The following is a 20,032-nucleotide window of genomic DNA, read 5'->3' as shown; positions in this document are numbered from 1 at the left end:
GCTGTGGAGTATCAACACCACCCCTAACAGATCTACAGGTTATACACCTTTCTTCATGGTTTATGGAGCAGAGGCAGTGTTGCCTAGTGACATCCGTCATGACTCACCCCGGGTGGCGGCTTATGTTGAAGCTAACAATGAACAAGCCAGACAGGATGCACTTGACTTGTTAGATGAGGAAAGAGACCTAGCAGCGGCTCGATCAGCCATTTATCAACAGGACCTGCACCATTATCACAACCGCCGGGTTAAGTCCAGGACTTTTCAAGAAGGTGACCTGGTGCTCTGGCTCATCCAGGATCTATCAGATGCACACAAGTTATCCCCACCTTGGTAAGGACCCTTTGTGGTCAGCAAGAACTTAAACAACGGGTCATATTACCTCATTGATGTTCGAGAGCACAAAGACTCATGTAAGTCGGAGGAGGAGACCCGTCGGCCGTGGAACATTGCTCAACTTCGGCCATACTACACCTGAGCCACCGGTTCTCATTATATACATACGACGTTATATATTATGATAAGTAATAAAGCAGGACCATCGGTCTCTTTTCTTTTCAGAAAGATTACACATCTTTATTATTTTTTACTACTATTTTCAAATGACTATTAAGGAGCGGATCATATTTGAATCAAGTCTAACCTTTTTTGGTCCCGCTTATGATCGTATTCGAATCTAGCTGCAACTATCATGGTCACTTGGGGGCTTCCTATTCAAACATAGGTCGTATTTGAACCAAAGAGAACATAGCTGTCGTAACCCTTTTGATCGGCTCAAAGCCAAACTCACTAGGGGGCTTCTTGATCGTATTCGAATCACAGCTTAACCCATTTTGGGTCCGACTTGGATCGCATTCGAATCAAGGTCTCTCAAGGTCATTTGGGGGCTTCCTGTTCAAACATAGGTCGTATTCGAACCAAAGATAACATAGCTGTCGGTACCCTCTTGGTCGGCGCAACGCCAAAGCCACTAGGGGCTATATGGTTGTATTCGAACCTTAGCTTAACCCCTTTGGTCCGGTTTACTGATCGTATTCGAATCAGAAACCCCCAACCTTTAATTACAAGGTCAATTTTTTTACCACCTGTTATTTTCCTTATTGGTTCTTTGTTGTCTCAATTTCACAAATAATCAGCATGGTCTTTTCACCGGCTGGACTATTTGACAACAAGCCGCCAGGGCATGATAATCATCAAGTATTCCGAAGCATTGACTTCTCAAAAAAGACAGGATTATCAACTTCATCACCCGGGTCATTTAAACCGGTGGACAGGAGATCAAAGGTACAGGTGTGGCTATTGTTTATGAATAGTTTCTCTATATTAATCAAAGGTTATTTCAGCCTTGTTTTCTTTTTTACATCTGGTTCTGTTTTTTACTAGGATAAAAATATTGGCTATAAACCGGGTGTTCTGACCCGTTCGGTACTAAGCCGCCAAGCCAGTTGTTTCCTTTTTATCTATAGGAACAAAATTGAAGTATTGCAGGGACAACCATAAATATGATGCATATATTAAAGAAAGCACAAAGTAACACACAGTGTCTTATGCGCGATGGCATAGGCAGAATAGGCAGTGTTTTCGAAACTAATCTATTACAAGGCTTTTACAAGCCCATGAAGATGGTCATCACTCCTCCCTCGCCGGTTCACCACCCTCTGCTGATTGGAAGCTGGGCTTTGACCAATCAAAGCCGTTCATAGCAATAAATTCTGCTTCTTCGTCAATCAGGCTGGTCGGAACAACTTCCGGGGCAAATGTATGTTCACGAACAGGCGGGATTAAATCGGTCACTTTGTACGAGGGAGTCGCCATCTTCTTATTATCCAAGTCAAAACCTGGTTGTTATTTATCGATATTTGTTTCATCTCCAAGAATGGTGGCCTGAGGTCGCACCTCCCTCACGCAAGCAACAAAGTCGTCCTGTTCAAATAGTGGCTCGTCTTCCTTTACCGTGGATACCCTCTGGCTACATCTGCCGGGTCTAGATCTGGCACCCGAGCCTTGGAGCGGCTTAGGGCAGTCAAAGCACTGGCTCGGGCACAGGAGCGCTTGACTTCTTGGAACCTGACGGGTAAGATTGACAGCTTCTTTAAGACATCGCTGAGCTGGTTGGGTCCTTGATTGGCGGGAGAAATAGCGGCAAGTGCCCATTGTGCGCCAATGTACAATTGCTCTACTAAGGTATACACCGCCTTCAGTTTAATCACATTGTCTTGGCTCAAATTCTTGCTTCGTGGGTCTGCACATGTTATATAAACAAAGGATCAGCCAGCGGTTTATTTTTCGGGTCAGCATAAGGTACAAAAGGTTAGTACAGATGACTTACCAAAGATGGCGGACACCATTTGAGATACCCGGTTCTTTAAGCCGGTCAACTCTGTAGTAACCTCCTCAAGAGCTGCTTCCGCCTTTTCGGCATGTTGTGTCAGCAGTGTTTTCTCTTCAGCCTAGGTTTTCTTCTTGGTAGTCAGGATGTTTTTCAGATTTTCTGTCTCACCAAGACTTAATTGAAGCTTGGAATCGGCAGCCTTTATTTCTGCCTCCTGATCCGCCAGCCGGGTCTTGGCGTCAGTCAATTGCGAACCCAATTCAGATAGGGCGTTCTGCAAGACATATACAGGTGTATTAAAGCTCAAAATTCAAGATTTAAGTCTCAAGTGCCTTTGCACTGCAAAGCCACTTGAACTTGGGGGCTAATGTATGCCAAAACAAAATTTTTATGATTCTACTATGCTTCAAGTCCCAAGTACTTTACAAAGTAACAACACTTGGCACTTGGGGGCTAATGTATGATATTCAGCAAGTATCTCAAGGGTAAGCCGGACTACAGTATTTGTTGAGTTCGGCACGAGACGGCTATGAAAATTCAAAGAACCGATTCATTTATGGTCAAATGAACCAGCTCTTGGGGACTACAGGTGAAGCTTTGTTCTATTTTATTGAACTCCAGAAAGATCTAAAGGTAAAGTCTAAGCCTATATCATAAAGTCTACAGATCATTCCGGTTTTCTCATAATCTGAAGACTTGGGGGCTGGCAGAATATAAGTAAGTCGGAAGAACATACCTCATACTTCAGTTGCAACTGCTTGACCATTTCGATCTCTGAGTCACGGCTGGAGTGCACATGGCTGAGATAGCCGGATAATATGTCGTTGGCATTCAGATGGTTATAATGCGACATATCAAAACACACCTTTTGTCTTTCCAGCGCCTCTTGTTTCGCAGTATGACGAGCCAACACAGTGGGATTCCCCGGCTCAGTGAAGCGGCTCCCAGTGATCAGAACGTCTTGAGCAGACGGTGATGGCAGGTTAGCCGAGCTGGATGGTCCAGTGGCAGATGGGTTAACGGTGGTATCGTCAACCGACGGCTCAGGAGGATTTGCTTCTGCGTTGACAGGCGAGTCTTCTGGAGTGTCAGTTAACGGAGGAGAAGAGGGCATGGCCGGTTCAGGGACATGAACTGGCGGGTCTTCCACCGGCTTAGTTTCCTTTGCCTTCTTGGACTTAGCTTGACCACTAAGAGAAATATTATAGGACTGTCAGTATAAAGATACAGCTTGAAAAACATGGAGGAAAGAGGATTTTTTTCCTTACCTAGGGGCACTCTTGAAGGCCGGAAATTGGGTCTGAGACGAGTTGCCAGAAGAGCGAGACACCTCCTGCAAAGATAAAGTAAAGTTAAGTAATGCAAGGGAAAGGATCCATTAAACAGAGAGTCAAAAACAAAGAAGTAACCTCATTCCGACGCTTTTGAGGAGTTTGTTGAAGAACAACAGGTGGTTCATCGTCATTCCGGGCTTGATGGCGGCTTTCATGTTGCTGCTTTTTCAAAAGAAAATGAGGGTCTAGATAAGCCAAAGGGTGTGAAAACCTTACTTTTCGGGTTACGACTCGAAGTTCCTGTCTTGGAAAATGGGATGAGTCGGAGGAAATAGTTACCTCTTCTTCCATGGCCTGACTGGCCCCAGTGTCATCCTGGTAATGATCAGTGTAAATAAGATTATTGAAAAGTTGGCCAAGGGAGTCAAGGGCTACCTCCGACTCAGAAGTATCGTCAAGCTTCATCATGTATTCAGCGGTGCTCTTCTTCTTCTTCTTTTTAGAGCTCTGGGTCGTCTTCTTGGCGTTTATGGCGGCGACTCTCGCTTTCTTGGCAGCTTCGTGGTCATATTTAACTTTCCAGAAATCTGATTTGGCCTGTAAACAGATAAAAACAAGATGAAAGGTCAGGCAAGTATTAAAAAACAATACGGCTGGAAAAAAATACAAAGGAGAGAGATCAGAGTTTCCTTACTTCTGGCACCGGGTTAAGCTTGCAGAAGGGGTTTAACCCGACTTTACTGCAGTCTTAGTATTTTCCGTTGACCAGAAGGGTTCACATTGAAACAATATCTTCTTCTGTTAATTGAACGGAGCTATGACGAAGAGAGTCATCTGGGCCTCCATCATACTCGTACATCAATTTTGATCGACGCCTTAGAGGGATAACCCGCCATGAGATCCATCAGCGGGTCAGGTCAACTTCGGTTAAGCCGTTCCCTAATAAGGCGTTAATCCTTTTTATTGATGGGGTCAGCTTCTTGCGTTTGGCAGCAGTAAGCTTGTCAGGGAGCACAAATTTGGAGTCAAGACGCTCGGCACGATAACCCGTCAGTGGCTTCTCATTTGTTGGTGAAGTGTCTTGACAATAGAACCAAGTCTGATTCCAGTCTTTTGGATGACTCAGCAAGACTATGAGGGGGAAGACAATGCCTTGCTGACGCTGAATTGAGATGCCTCCAAGCTCCAAGCTAAGGCCGTTGGTGCACTCGTTCTACCGGTTCAGGTAAAAATACTCTCTAAACAGTTCCATGGTCGGCTCTTCCTGAAGGTACACCTCACAGAGCACTTGGAAGTTGCAGATATTGGATATGGAATTGGGCCCAATATCTTGAGGGTGGAGTTTGAAAAAATGGAGGACATCTCTGAAGAACTTTGAGCCGGGCGGTGAAAAGCGACGGTTCATGTGGTCAGTAAAGACAATGACTTCACCATCTTTTGGGTTGGGCCGTTCTTCGTCCGGGTCAGGTGCACAGTAAGACATGACATTTTTTCCTGGCAAAAATCCTATGGAGAAGAACTCCTTCAAACGTTCCTCAGTTACGGTTGAGGGAACCCAGTTGCAGACAGTCGGCGGTTTGGACAGCATGGTGTTCACAAACGTACTGAAAGAAAGGTAACATGCCGGTTCAATTCCATAAATATGATGAAAGTAAAAGATGATACAGAGGAGTAATGGCGGCTTAATTAAGGGCTAATGTCATATAAGGAAAAGTAAGTTGGCACAGTAAGCTGCCATGACTACAGACATTTGAGAAATACTAGCGGCAGAAATTGGTTAAGTATGGAGACAAACAGGTTTCTTAACTTCTGGATATTCATATGGATCAAATGGCTGTTCAAAATGAAAAATTTCCAAGACCTAAAAATATAGCTCAGATGAGTTCATCAGCTCTAAGAAGGTATCTGTGCAAAGGAAAGGGATCTACTAACATCTAAAATGGGTGTAAAACCACTACCGCACGAGTTAGGTGTTCCTTTTTGATCAAGAGAGGTTGTGGAGGAAGAACTACCAGAAGATTCATGAGGAACAGCGAAGAACACCGATGAACTCGCAAACCCTAATGCAGATCTAAAGGTGTGAGAAGGCAAGAACTTGCGGATGCGGATCTGTTGCGGAGGGTCGTCGCCGTTTCTCTGTACAGTTTAGGGTGATGCAGCGGCCGAACTTGAGGACGACGATGAGCGCTGCGGTGGCGGCGGAGCTCGAGCGACAGAAGGGTTGCGAGAGAGGAAGAAGATGATGGAAAAGGGGGAGAATGAAGAAAGGCTAGTCGTGCCTATTTATAAGGAGAAGACCGATAAGTGGGTGCAAAAAACGAGGAGACCAAAACATGATTATCCAGCTACCCAGGCGCCTTGATTTTCGGGAAGGCATTAAAGATAAAATCCGTTAAAAAGATGACATGATGGCAGATTCCCGAAAAATCCGGAGGTGACGTCATGGCGGGTTACAAAGCTTTCGCAAAACAGTAATAGGTGGATTTTTTTTCTAAGTATTGATGATTGACAAGAAAAAAGTTCAAATCAACCTGGGGCCTAATGTTGGGGATATAGCTATCATTTATGACCCGCCCAGGAGGGGCCGGGTCAGGCCCAATGGCGGGTCACAAAGGAAGCCCAATAGACATTCAAGGTGATAGGTTATTAAACCTTATAGAAGGCCTAAAGGCCCAGCGACGGCTTAAGGCCCAATATTGTAAACCGCCGTATGTAAGGAAAGACTTGTAAGGAAAGGAATGTAAAAGAAGTCACCAAGCCGGACATGATTTATGAGCCGGCCGGGACTCTGTAGGCCACCAGGCGTCAGCCCGTGTATATAAGGGGACGACCCGGTGGCGGCTTAGGGCAAGAAACAAGAGATCGATAACCAAGCCGGCGAACTAGCCTCTTGGTGATCGAAACCCCAGCAATATCAACACAACTAGACATAGGCTTTTACCTTCATCGTAAGGGGCCGAACTAGTATAAAACCTCTCATGTCCATTGTCCCGATTAACTCCTTTAAGCTTCCTAGTTGCGATGGCCCTACGACTAAGTACTTTTGCTAGGACATCTGCTGTGACAATTCCACGACAAACAGGGAAATCCCCAACTCTCTCCGAGGGTCCTTGAGTTGCTTAGGATTTCGAGGATCGCAAAACAAAATGCAATAAAATATGATATGCATGGATGATCTATGTATAACATTCCAAATTGAAAATTTGGGATGTTACAAATATACCCCCCTTAAGATGAATCTCGCCCTCGAGATTCGGGTTGGCTAGAGAATAGGTGTGGGTGGTCTTTGCGAAGATAATCCTCTCGTTCCCAAGTGGCTTCATCCTCGGTATGGTGGCTCACCTGAACTTTCAAAACTTGATAACCTTGTTGCGGGTGACTCGGCTGGAAAATTCGAGAATCCTGACTGGCTTCTCCTCATAGGTCAAATCACTGTCCAACTGAATCGCCTCCAAGGGTACTATATCTCTTAACGGTATATCGGCCATCTCAGCATGACACTTCTTCAGCTGTTAAACATGAAATACGTCATGAACTCATGACAGTCCTTCAGGTAACTCCAACTTGTAGGCAACTTCTCCCATACGTTCCAAAATTCGATATGGCCCTACAAATCTCGGGGCTAACTTTCCCTTAACTCCAAAACGTTTCACTCCTCGCAGGGGTGACACTCGCAGATATGCTCTGTCTCCAATTTCATAGGTTATTTCCTTGCGTTTTGAATCTGCATAACTCTTTTGCCAGGACTGAGCTATCTTCAATCTATCTCTGATCAACTTAACTTTCTCTTCAGACTCTTTGATCAGATCTAGTCCAAACATCTGTCAGTCTCCGACTTCATCCCACATCAACGGTGTTCTGCACCTTCGTCCGTACATGGCTTCGAACGGTGCCATCTTCAAACTGGCTTGGTAGCTGTTGTTGTATGAGAACTCCGCGTAGGGCAAATTGTCATCCCAACTAGATCCATAATCTAGCGCACAGGCCCTCAACATATCCTCCAGAATCTGGTTGACTCTGTCGGTCTGTCCATCTGTCTGCGGGTGAAAAGCTGTACTGAATTCCAGCCTTGTTCCCAAAGTTTGGTGCAACTGATGCCAAAACTTCAAAGTAAACTGTGTCCCTCTGATATGATAGTCCTCAGAACTCCATGCAGACATACGATCCTGGTCATATATATCTTGGCCAACTTCGCACTTGTATAGGTGGTTTTCACTGGGATAAAGTGAGCTACTTTGGTCAAGCGATCAACTACTACCCATATAGAATCGTATCCTGATTTGGTCCTGGGTAATCCGGTGATAAAATCCATGCCAAGTTTATCCCACTTCCATTCGGGTATCGGCATAGGCTGTAACAATCCTGCTGGCTTTTGATGCTCAGCCTTCACTCTCTGACATACATCACATACGGCTACATACTCAACAATATCCTTCTTCATACCAATCCACCAGAAACGTTCCTTCAAATCCAAATACATCTTGGTGTTTCCTGGGTGTATCGAGTATGGTGAGTCATGAGCCTGCTGAAGTATTAACTTCCTGATATCTGTGTTATTGGGCACAAAAACACGGTCCTCAAACCATAAGGTGTCGTGCTCATCCTCACGAAAACCTTTGGCCTGTCCTTCACTCATTCTCTCTTTTATCTCGGCAATCTCTTTGTCCTCTTTCTGAGCTTCTCGAATCTTTCCTAACAATGTAGACTGAACCTCCATGGTTGCAACAAAACCTCTAGGAACAATCTCCAATCGAAGTTCCCTGAGATCCTCTGCTTACTCCTTCGGCAATCCCGTGCTCACTAGGGTATTAGCATAGCTCTTCCGACTCAAAGCGTCGGCTACGACATTGGCCTTGCCTGGATGATAGTGAAGCTTCATGTCATAATCCTTTATAAGCTCCAACCATCTCCTCTGCCTAAGGTTCAGCTCCTTCTGTGTGAAAATGTACTTCAAACTCTTATGATCTGTGTACACATCACAACGATTTCCAATAAGATAATGCCTCTAGGTCTTCAACGCATGCACTACGGCAGCCAACTCCAAATCATGTGTGGCATAATTCAACTCGTGCGGTTTCAGTTGTCACGAGGCATACGAAACAACTCTTCCGTCCTCCATAAGCACACTTCCAAGTCCTAAGCGAGGGGCATCGCAATACACTTGGAACTCCTTACATATATCCGACAGAATCAACACCGGGGCTGTAGTCAAACGTTTCTTTAACTCTTGAAAACTTGCTTCACATTCTTCCGTCCATTTAAATAAAATTCTCAATGAATCTCCGATAGTATCCGGCGAGTCCAAGAAAACTGCGGATCTCGCTAACTGAAGTGGGTGCCAACCATTCAGTGACTGACTGAACCTTGGTAGGATCTACTGCTACACCTTCTCCTGATATAACATGTCCAAGGAATCCAACTTCCTTCAGCTAAAACTCGCATTTGCCGAACTTGGCATACAACTGATGTTCCCTGAGTTTCTCGAGAACTAAGCTCAAATGCTCTTCGTGCTCCTCCTCGTTCTTCGAGTATACCATTATATCATCAACGAACACCACAACAAACTTATCCAAATATTCCATGAATACTTTGTTCATCATGCTCATGAAGTAGGCAGGGGCATTAGTCAGTCCAAACGACATGACCGTATATTCATACAACCCGTACCGTGTGGTGAATGTTGTCTTTGGTATGTCCTTATCTCGTATCTTCAGCTGGCGATATCCAGATCGCAGGTCGATCTTTGAAAACACCTTAGCTCCTTGCAGCTGGTCGAACAAATCATTGATCATCGACAGTGGGTATTTATTCTTGATCGTCACCTTATTTAACGCACGATAATCAACAACCATTCTTAGAGACTTATCCTTCTTCTCGACCAAAAGCACTGGGGCTCCCCATGGTGATGAGCTCTGTCGAATGTAACCTTTCTCCAATAACTCCTTGATTTGTTTCTTAATCTCCTCCAGATCATTTGCGGGCATCCGATATGGTCGCTTTGATATAGGCCCGGTGCCTAGCAATAGCTCTATCAAAAACTTGATGTCTCGATCTGGTGGCATGCCTGGTAACTCTTCTGGAAAAACATCCGGGTAATCCTTCACTACAGGCACTTCCTCCTGAAAAACTCCCGTGAGGGTATTCACTTGGCTACTTCTTGGCGCATGCCTAGATACATACTTGATCCTTTTTCCCTCAGGGGTGGTGAGACAAATTGACTTACTAAGACAGTCAATGCTTCCTCCATACTTTGACATACAGTCCATGCCTAATATCACATCCAATCCTTGTGACTCCAAGATTATTAGGTCGGACGGAAAAACATGGCTACCAATGGTTAGGGGTATCTGGTTGCACCATCGACTAGCCATATACTCTGCTCTAGGTGAACTCACTAACAGATGGGTCCTAAGGGTTTGGGTCGGTAGTTTAAACTTATCCGCGAATTCCCTTGATATGTATGAATGCGATGCACCAGTATCAAAAAGAACAAGGGTGGTAAAAGACTTAACCAAAAACTTACCAATAACCGCGTCTGGCTATTCTTCAACCTCCTCCACATTGACGTGGTTCACTTGTCCTTTGTTGAATGGATTGGGCTTCTTTCCAGCGCTCCCATTGCCATTTCCATTCTTCGCTTCAAGGCACTCCGTGGCATAGTGTCTAGTCTTCCCGCACTTGAAACAAGTAATGTGGCTTAGGTCTCTCTTCGCGGGTGTGGCTGGATTGGAACGGTTCTGATTGTTGCTTGCTCCATTCGCATTCCCATTCCTTGGGCCAGTATGATTATGGTTACTTCCTCCATTGTGGGTGTGGCCTCCATGGTTATGAACAAGTCCTCCCGATTTCGGGGTTAGGCGAGGCTTTTGCTGAGCTCTTGAATTATACCTTCCTTGTCCATACTTCCTCTTACGGCTCTCAATTTGCTGCTGCTTCCCTTCAATCATAATAGCCTTACCACCAACTCCTGGTAGTTGTTGAATGTTGCCACCATCAACTGCATGCTCATCTCATCATTCAGCCCTTCCATAAACTTCTCTTGCTTTACGACATCTGTGGCCACATCATCAGGGGCATAGCGAGATAACTTGCTAAACTCATCCATGTACTGAGCCACAGTACGGTTCCCCTGGCGTGAGTTGCGAAACTCACGCTTCTTCATACTCATAGATCCAGTTGAGACATGGGCTATACGGAAGGCTTGCTGAAACTGATCCCATGTAACAGTGGCTATAGGGTAGGTGACTATGTAATTCTCCCACCATGAGGCTGCTGGTCCATCCATGTGCGGCAAAACGCACCTTCTCAGCATCGGTACATCCTGCAGTGATTAACTCCCTTCCAATCCTGTGGAGCCAATCATCTGCTACTATGGGCTCGGTGCTACTGGAAAACATCGGCGGCTGCAACCTCAGGAAACGGGCTAAGTTATCAACTGGTGGCAGTGGCGGTGGATTGTTGTTGTTGTTATTGTTGTTGCCTTGGTTCTGAACTAATAACTACATCAGGGTATTCTGCTGCTGGATTAACTGAGTGAGCTCCAGTGGGAAGGTAAATTCGGGGTCACGTCTCAGAGGCATCTGATGGGTTTAGAGGGGAGAGATTAGAATAGAATGAGGTCTAATGAGAAAAACACTACCCATATGCACATGAGACAAACACAAACATTTCACTCAATCAATTAAGCAAAGGCATACAATCGACCTAACTATCGTTACAAAAGTTCTCGGACTATAATATTTACATGGTGGAATGCTACTACTGATGTGGTGGTCTACTAAAAATATTCTTCGGTTGAAGACTCCATAATGTCTGCTCCAGCTTCGTCTTCATATTCATCATCGCTATTGTCGAGGTCCGAGTCGGTGTCGTCGATGATAATGTAGTCCTCCGGGCGAATCTCCTTGGGTTCTTCGTCTTCTCCTCCTGGTGTGGGGTCTCCCAGAAATACTCCTAGCTTCCTTTCTAGATCGTCATTCTTCTCCACTAGTACGACGATTTCCTCTTCATAATCTTCACGAGTAGCCTTGAGTTCTTCCTCCAGTTCCATGATCCTAGTCATTGCCTTCTTTAGGTCTATCATTCCTGCGCACATCTGATTCTCCTAGCGACGAATGTGTTGGTTTAACTCTTGGATGGAAGCTGCAATTGATCTATCCTTCCTAGTGCCGATCATCTCCCATTGCTCATCTCGACGCCCACAAATCTGATAGATAGTGTCTTTAAGCTCCTTATGATAAACTTCTCCAATGCGCCCATGGTGATGTCAGCTGCCATACTCTTTCCTAGACTCCAGGTTGGTGCATCGAAGGGCAACTCTATGGGCTTAGTGACTGGCGTGAATGTCCTTCCTGGAACTTGAACTTGAATCATCCATCACTCCTCTTCTGGTAATGTGGCGTTGTAAGTCCCGGTGAAGCTTGGTATTCGAATGTTCAGGTACCTAGTGACTTCCTTCAAGTGTCGTCCAAAAGGTGCTTCTTCATCCGGTTGTGCAAACTTGTTCCTTGCGTCCGCCATCCTAAAGAGTAGAAAATGGAGAGGAGTCTGAAATGAGAAGAGAATAGTGATCTAGGGCTTTAGCTTAGTGGCCGTGTCCTACACTCAGCATGTGCTCTAATACCATGTAGCGACCCGACCTCAAACGGCCAAGTTTCTGTGCTTCAATGTCATCCCTGGATCGGTAGTGCTGACACACACAGTACTCGAGGATTTATAACAGAGTAGCAATCACACACTTATTACATCGAATGTCTCAAAAGAGAACTTATTACAATAAATATGGCTTAAGGCCATCTAATACGATAACAGCAGAAGGCTTGGAAGATAAAGTGAGTCCATCAACTCCAATGGCATAGCTGAGCTGCACGACAACGACCTAATGAACCTTACTCCTCGTTTGAAAAGTCAGCAACATAATACGTTGCAGCCCGAAAATGGGTCAGCACATGGAATATGCTGGCAAGATAACACAGTAGAGCAAGAACAGAATAATGCTATCACTACATGCATATTTGGCTGGTGGAAAGCTCTATGGTTATAGTTTTTGCGAAAAGCCAATTTTTCCCTACAACAAAGGAATATATTTTATTTAACTATCATGGTAGTTGAAACATCATTGAGAAGGTTCCTCCAACTCAATCCCAATTAAAGTAATTAACAACCCAACAATGTTAGTTTAGAGTGATGAGATACTTATGATACTCCAAGTACTAGATACTCAAGATGTCCATAACCGGGGACACGGCTAACCATGATTAGTTTATACACTCTGTAGAGGTTTGCGCACTTTTCCACACAAGACCCAATCTCCTCCGTTGGATTTCTCGCTCTACAGGGTGTTTGAGAAACGGATGACCGAGACACAGTCTTTCAGAAGCATTAACTCCTTACTCCGGGCAGACCATACCAACCTACATCCCACTACCTGCTGATCCACCTCTTCAGAAGCTTCACGCAACTTACTCAACTATGCTAGAGCCCATAATAGCTTGTGGCTGCACACGGAAGTTTCTAGCATGAAAATATCTTAGTTCCCTTTGAGCCTGGGTGGCGGACCATAGGATTATCACACGAGTACTTCGAGATATCCTAGGACAACACTGGATTCCCCAGGTGCCCAACAAACAATCCACCCAGATGTGTATTCTAGTTGCCACCTTAAGTTGAACCATCAATTAACAATCTCACATATGTCATGGATTTCACTCACCTAACCATGTCTACGAGCATAGCATAGCAATATAAGCAATACGTAGAAGTAACTCCCAAGGGTTTGAATATAACATGGCAATAGGTTCTACCTCATCAACTACTTCCCAAACCACATGTTAATCACATTCTAACCATGCAATCTCTGAAGATTGGAACTAATGCATAAAAACTGGGTGATAAAGGGGTATGATCAAAGTGTTACTTGCCTTGCTGATGATCCGCAAAACCTAGGGATTCGTAGTAGCACGCTTCGCACTCCGGGTGTTCTATCGCAAACAAACAATAGCATACATAAGAAATCAAGCAAAGAAACACGGGTAAAACTCAAACAAGAAGATCTAACCAGAAAGCTCAACTTAAGAACTCCGGTTTGCAAAAAGAATCAAATCAAACGGAGCAACGAAACTCATACTGCGAAAGAAACAAGATCCGTTTACTAATCTGGACTAAGGTCAAAATTTATAGTAGCAAAAGATTGCTTAAGTTGGTTAAACGGAAAGAGGGTCTCGAGACGAAGATCTAGGCGCTTGAATCGCCTGATTCCGACAAACGAGCTAAAATATAAACTAAAACGAAAATCGGATCAGAAATCGCGATTGAAAATAATGGCGGAAAATCCAAGAAAAAGAAAACTGACGAACAGGCTAACGAACGAACGTTCATTGTCTATTACTAACGAGTAAACTTCGTTCGTTAAAATGAATGTATGGACGAACGTCCGCAAAGTAACTAAACCGCGAAAAACCGGTGAACCGATCTATCCAAAAAAACTAGGGTTTCTAGAAAAAAATCGAACCGGTTTTTTTAAAAAACCGAACGGTTCTACCTCCGGCGAAGTCCGGTGTGGCGGGGCTGCTCCGGCGGGCGGCGGGGCAGGAAAGGCAGCGCGGCAGCGGGCGACGGCGACACGGCGGCTTGCGGCGGCGGGGTGGTGCGGGCTCCAAGGGCGGCGGGGCGGCGGCTTTTAAGGAGGGGGCGGAGCAGCGCGGCTTGGAGGAGGGGGCACGGCGCGGGAGTCCTGGCCGGACTCCGCTTCACGGCGGCGGCGCGGTCTCGGTCTCCCGAGCGGAGATGAGGCGCGAGCGGCTGGGCCGGCTCGGCTGGGCTTCGGCCCAGTCGGGCGCTAAAACTCTTTTTAAAAAAATATAAATTCCACCGAAACTAAAAAAATCCTAGAAAAATAAAATAAAATTCTAAAAATGCCAAAACAAATTTTCACCGTCTAAATAAAATATTTAGAACAAGGTGAACATTTTCTTGGCCCTAAAATGCAACTTTGAAAAACGTGCAATTTTTCTAATTCAAATAAAATAGCAATAAACTCCGGATAAAAATCAAATATTGGATTTTAATCTTTTTCCTCCAATATTTCATTTATTTTGGGCAAGTCATATTATCTCCTCTCATGTATTTTAATATGAAATATTTTCAGAGAGAAAAATAATTAAAACCAAAAATACTCGTTTCAATATTTGATAAAACTCAAATATGAAAACAGGGAAATCCCCAACTTTCTCCGAGGGTCCTTGAGTTGCTTAGGATTTCGAGGATCGCAAAACGAAATGCAATAAAATATGATATGCATGGATGATCTATGTATAACATTCCAAATTGAAAATTTGGGATGTTACAGGCTCGCGACGGGTATCATTATTTTCTGACCTTCATAGATGATTTGAGCAGATATGGGTATATCTACTTGATGAAACATAAGTCTGAAACATTTGAAAAGTTCAAAGAATTTCAGAGTGAAGTGGAAAATCATCGTAACAAGAAAATAAAGTTTCTACGATCTGATCGCGGAAACAAATATTTGAGTTATGAGTTTGGTCTTCATTTGAAACAATGTGGAATAGTTTCGCAACTCACGCCACCTAGAACACCACAATGTAATGGTGTGTCCGAACGTCATAACCGTACTTTATTAGATATGGTGCAATCTATGATGTCTCTTACCAAATTACCACTATCGTTTTGGGGTTATGCATTAGAGACAGCTGCATTCACGTTAAAAAGGCCACTGTCTAAAAATCCGTTGAGACGACACCCGTATGAACTATGGTTTAGCAAGAAACCTAAGCTATCTTTTCTTTAAGTTTGGGGTTGCGATGCTTATGTGAAAAAGTTTCAACTTGATAAGCTCAAACCCAAATCGGAGAAGTGCGTCTTCGTAGGATACCCAAAAGAAACTGTTGGGTACACCTTCTATCACAGATTCGAAGGAAAGATCTTTATTGCTAAGAGTGGATGCTTTCTAGAGAAGGAGTTTCTCTCGAAAGAAGTGAGTGGGAGGAAAGTAGAACTTGATGGGGTAATTGTACCTGCTCCCTTATTAGAAAGTAGTTCATCACAGAAATCAGTTCCAGTGATTTCCTACACCAATTAGTGAGGAAGCTAATGATGATGATCATGAAAACTTCTGATCAAGTTACTACTGGACCTCGTAGGTCAACCAGAGTAAGATCCGCAGCAGAGTGGTACGGTAATCCTGTTCTGGAGGTCATGTTACTTGACCATGACGAACCTACGAACTATGAGGAAGCGATGATGAGCCCAGATTCAGAAAATGGCTTGAGGCCATGAAATCTGAGATAGAATCCATGTATGAGAACAAAGTGTGGACTTTGGTGGACATGCTCATTGATCGGTAAGCCATTGAGAATAAATGGATCTTCAAGAGCAAGACGGGCACTAATAGTAGTGTTACTATCTAAAAAGCTTGAATTGTCACAAAAAGTTTTCGACAAGTTAAAGGTGTTGACTACGATGAGATTTTCTCACTCGTAGTGATGCTTAAGTCTGTTCGAATCATGTTAGCAATTGCCACATTTTATGAAATCTGGCAAATGGATGTCAAAACTTCATTCCTTAATGGATTTCTTAAAGAAGAGTTGTATATGATACAACAAGAAGGTTTTGCCAACCCTAAAGGTGCTAACAAACTGTGCAAGCTTCAGCGATCCATCTATGGACTGGTGCAAACATCTCGGAGTTGGAATATACGCTTTGATGAGTTGATCAAAGGATATAGTTTTATACAGACTTGCGGTGAAGCCTGTATTTACAAGAAAGTGAGTGGGAGCACTTCAACATTTCTGATAAGTATATGTGAATGACATATTGTTGATCGGAAATAATGTAGAATTTTCTGGAAAGCATAAAGGAGTGTTTGAAAAGAGTTTTTCAAAGAAAGACCTTGGTGAAGCTGCTTACATATTGAGCATAAAGATCTATAGAGATAGATCAAGACGCTTGATAAATTTTTTCAATGAGTACATACCTTGACAAGTTTTTGAATTAGTTCAAAATGGAACAGTCAAAGAAGGAGTTCTTGCCTGCGTTGCAAGGTGTGAAGTTGAGTAAAGACTCAAAACCCGACCACGTCAGAAAATAGAAAGAGAATGAAAAGTCATTCCCTATGCCTCGGTCATAGGTTCTATAAAGTATGCTATGTTGTGTACCAGACCTATTGTGTACCTCACCATGAGTTTGGCAAGATGGTACAACAGTGATCCAGGAGTTGATCACTGAACAACGGTCAAAATTATCCTTAGTGGAATAAGGAAATGTTTCTCGATTATGGAGGTGGTAAAGAGTTCATCGTAAAGAGTTACGTCGATGCAAGGTTTGACACCAATCTGGATGACTCTAAGTCTCAATCTAGATACATATTGAAAGTTGGAGCGATTAGCTAGAGTAGCTCCGTGCAGAGCATTGTAGACATAGAAAATTTGCAAAATACATACGGCTCTGAATGTGGCAGACCCATTGACTAAACTTCTCTCACAAGCAAAACATGATCACTCTTTGGGTGTTAATCACATAGTGATGTGAGCTAGATTATTGACTCTAGTAAACCCTTTGGGTATTAGTCACATGGAGATGTGAACTATTAGTGTTAAATCACATGGCGATGTGAACTAATTGACTCTAGTGCAATTGGGAGACTGAAGGAAATGTGCCCAAGAGGCAATAATAAAGTTGTTATTTATATTTATTTATAGCATGATAAATGTTTATTATTCATGCTAGAATTGTATTAACCGGAAACTTAGTACATGTGTGAATACATAGACAAAACAGAGTGTCCCTAGTATGCCTCTACTTGACTAGCTCGTTAATCGAAGATGGTTATGTTTCCTGACCATAGACATGTGTTGTCATTTGATGAACGGGATCACATCATTAGAGAATGATGTGATGGACAAGATCCACCCGTTAGCTTAGCATAAATGATCGTTTAGTTTTATTGCTATTGCTTTCATCATGACTTATACATGTTCCTTTGACTATGAGATTATGCAACTCCCGAATACCGAAGGAACACCTTGTGTGCTATCAAACATCACAAGGTAACTGGGTGATTGTAAAGATGCTCTATAGGTGTCTTGATGGTGTTTGTCGAGTTGGCATAGATTGAGATTAGGATTTGTCACTCCGTGTATCAGAGAGGTATCTCTGGACCCTCTCGATAATGCACATCACTATGAGCCTTGCAAGCAATGTGACTTAGTGAGTTAGTTGCGAGATGATGCTTTAACGGAACGAGTAAAGAGACTTGCTAGTAACGAGATTGAACTAGGTATGATGATACCGATGACCGAAACTCGGGCAAGTAACATACCGATGACAAAGGGAACAACGTATGTTGTTATGTGGTTTGACCGATAAAGATCTTCATAGAATATGTAGGAGCCAATATGAGCATCCAGGTTCTGCTATTGGTTATTGATCGGAGATGTGTCTCGGTCATGTCTACATAGTTCTCGAACGCGTAGGGTACGCATGCTTAACATTCGATGACGATTTGTATTATGAGTTATGTGATTTGGTGACCGAAGTTTGTCCGGAGTCCCGGATGAGATCACGGACATGATAAGGAGTCTCTAAATGGTTGAGACATAAAGATCGATATATTGGAAGGCTATATTCGGACATCGGAAAGGTTCTGAGTGGTTCGGGTATTATTCGGAGTACCAGAGAGTTACGGGAATTCACTGGGGGAAGTATTGGGCCTTAATGGGCCATACAGGAAAGGAGAGAAGGGCCTCAAGGGTTGGCCACCCCCCATGGCAAGTCCGAATTGGACTAGGGAGGGGGCGCCCCCCCTCTCTTTCCTTCTCCCTCTCCTACTCCTTCCCTCTCTCGCCTTTTGGAAAAGGAAGGGGACTCCAACTATGATTGGGAATCCTACTTGGACTCCCCCTATAGGCGCGCCCCTCCTAGGTCGGCCTCCTCCTCCTCCCTCCTTTATATACGTGGGCAGGGGGCACCCCAAAGGCACTCCAAGATTTGTCTTAGCCATGTGCGGTGCGCCCCTCCACAGTTACACACCTCGGTCATATCGTCGTAGTGCTTAGGCGAAGCCCTGTGCCGGTAACTTCATCATAACCGTCGCCACGCCGTCGTGCTATCGGAACTCTCCTTCGGCCTCAACTAGATCAAGAACCCGAGGGACGTCATCGAGCTGAACGTGTGCTAAACGCGGAGGTGCCATACGTTCGGTACTTGGATCGGCTCGATTGCGAAGACGTTCGACTACATCAACCGTGTTACTAAACGCTTCTGCTTTCGGTCTACGAGGGTACGTAGACACACTCTCCCCGCTCGTTTCTATGAATCTCCTAGATAGATCTTGCGTGATCGTAGGTAATTTTTTTGAAATACTGCGTTCCCAACACTCACTACTCCTCCTCTCATAGAACAAGGACACCTCAAGATTGAACCTACTAGTAAGCATCTCTCCCAGTGAAGATAAATCAATCTAATTGGCCAAACTAGACGGATAGATCGGAGAGAAATACAGGGCCATAAAATTGCACATAATAAAACTCAGAAAAGACTCAATTACTTTCAATGCATAATCTAATCGTAAAACCAAAATACATTAGATCCCAACAAACACACTACAAAGATTACATCGAATGGATCTCCAAAGAGATCATTGTATTGAAGATCAGAGAGAGAGAGAGAGATCTAGGTACTGCTATGGACCTGTAGGTCCTGTGCGAACTATTCACACATCATCATGGAGGTAGCAAGGTTGATGAAGATGGCCTCCGTAGCGATTCCCCCTCCGTCAAAGTATCGACGGAGGCCTCCAGATGGGATCGCAGAAGAATAGAGGCTTGCAGCGGCGATAAAATTGTTTCACGTCTCGTTCTGGGGGTTTCTGGATTTCAGGGAATTTATATCACTGGAATAAGGTCAGGGGGGTCCACGAGGGTCCCACAAGCTCAGGTGGCGCCTCCCCGGGGGCTTGCCATGTGAGCTTGTGGTTCTCTCGTAGGTCTTCTGGACTCTCCACCCCTCACCCCCGAAACTTCTAGGGTCTCTCCCGGTTTAGAAAAAATTACCGTAAAGTTTCATCGTGTTTGAACTTCGTTTGGTATGGTTTTTCTGCGAAACAAAGAAATAATTCATAGGCATTTTCGGACGTCTACCAATATTACCAATTCTTTGGCATTCATCATAAAGAAAAAGACAAACTTATGTGCATCCTTGAAGAGAGCAGGCCAATAAAAACCAGATTGAATACCTTATGTGCGGTTCTATCTCCAGCATGGTGTTCTCCGTATGCCTTGGAATGACACTTCCGTAGGATTTGTTCTTGTTCATGCTCAGGTACACAACGTCTAATAACACAATCTACTCCTTCATAAAAATGTGGGCCATCCCAGAAGTAATGTCTTAAATCAAAAAATAACCTTTT

Source organism: Triticum urartu, chromosome 3A (genome assembly GCF_056163025.1).
Source record: "Triticum urartu cultivar PI428250 chromosome 3A, HENAU_Tu73, whole genome shotgun sequence".
Lineage (NCBI taxonomy): Eukaryota > Viridiplantae > Streptophyta > Magnoliopsida > Poales > Poaceae > Triticum > Triticum urartu.
This window is presented reverse-complemented; position numbering follows the sequence as displayed.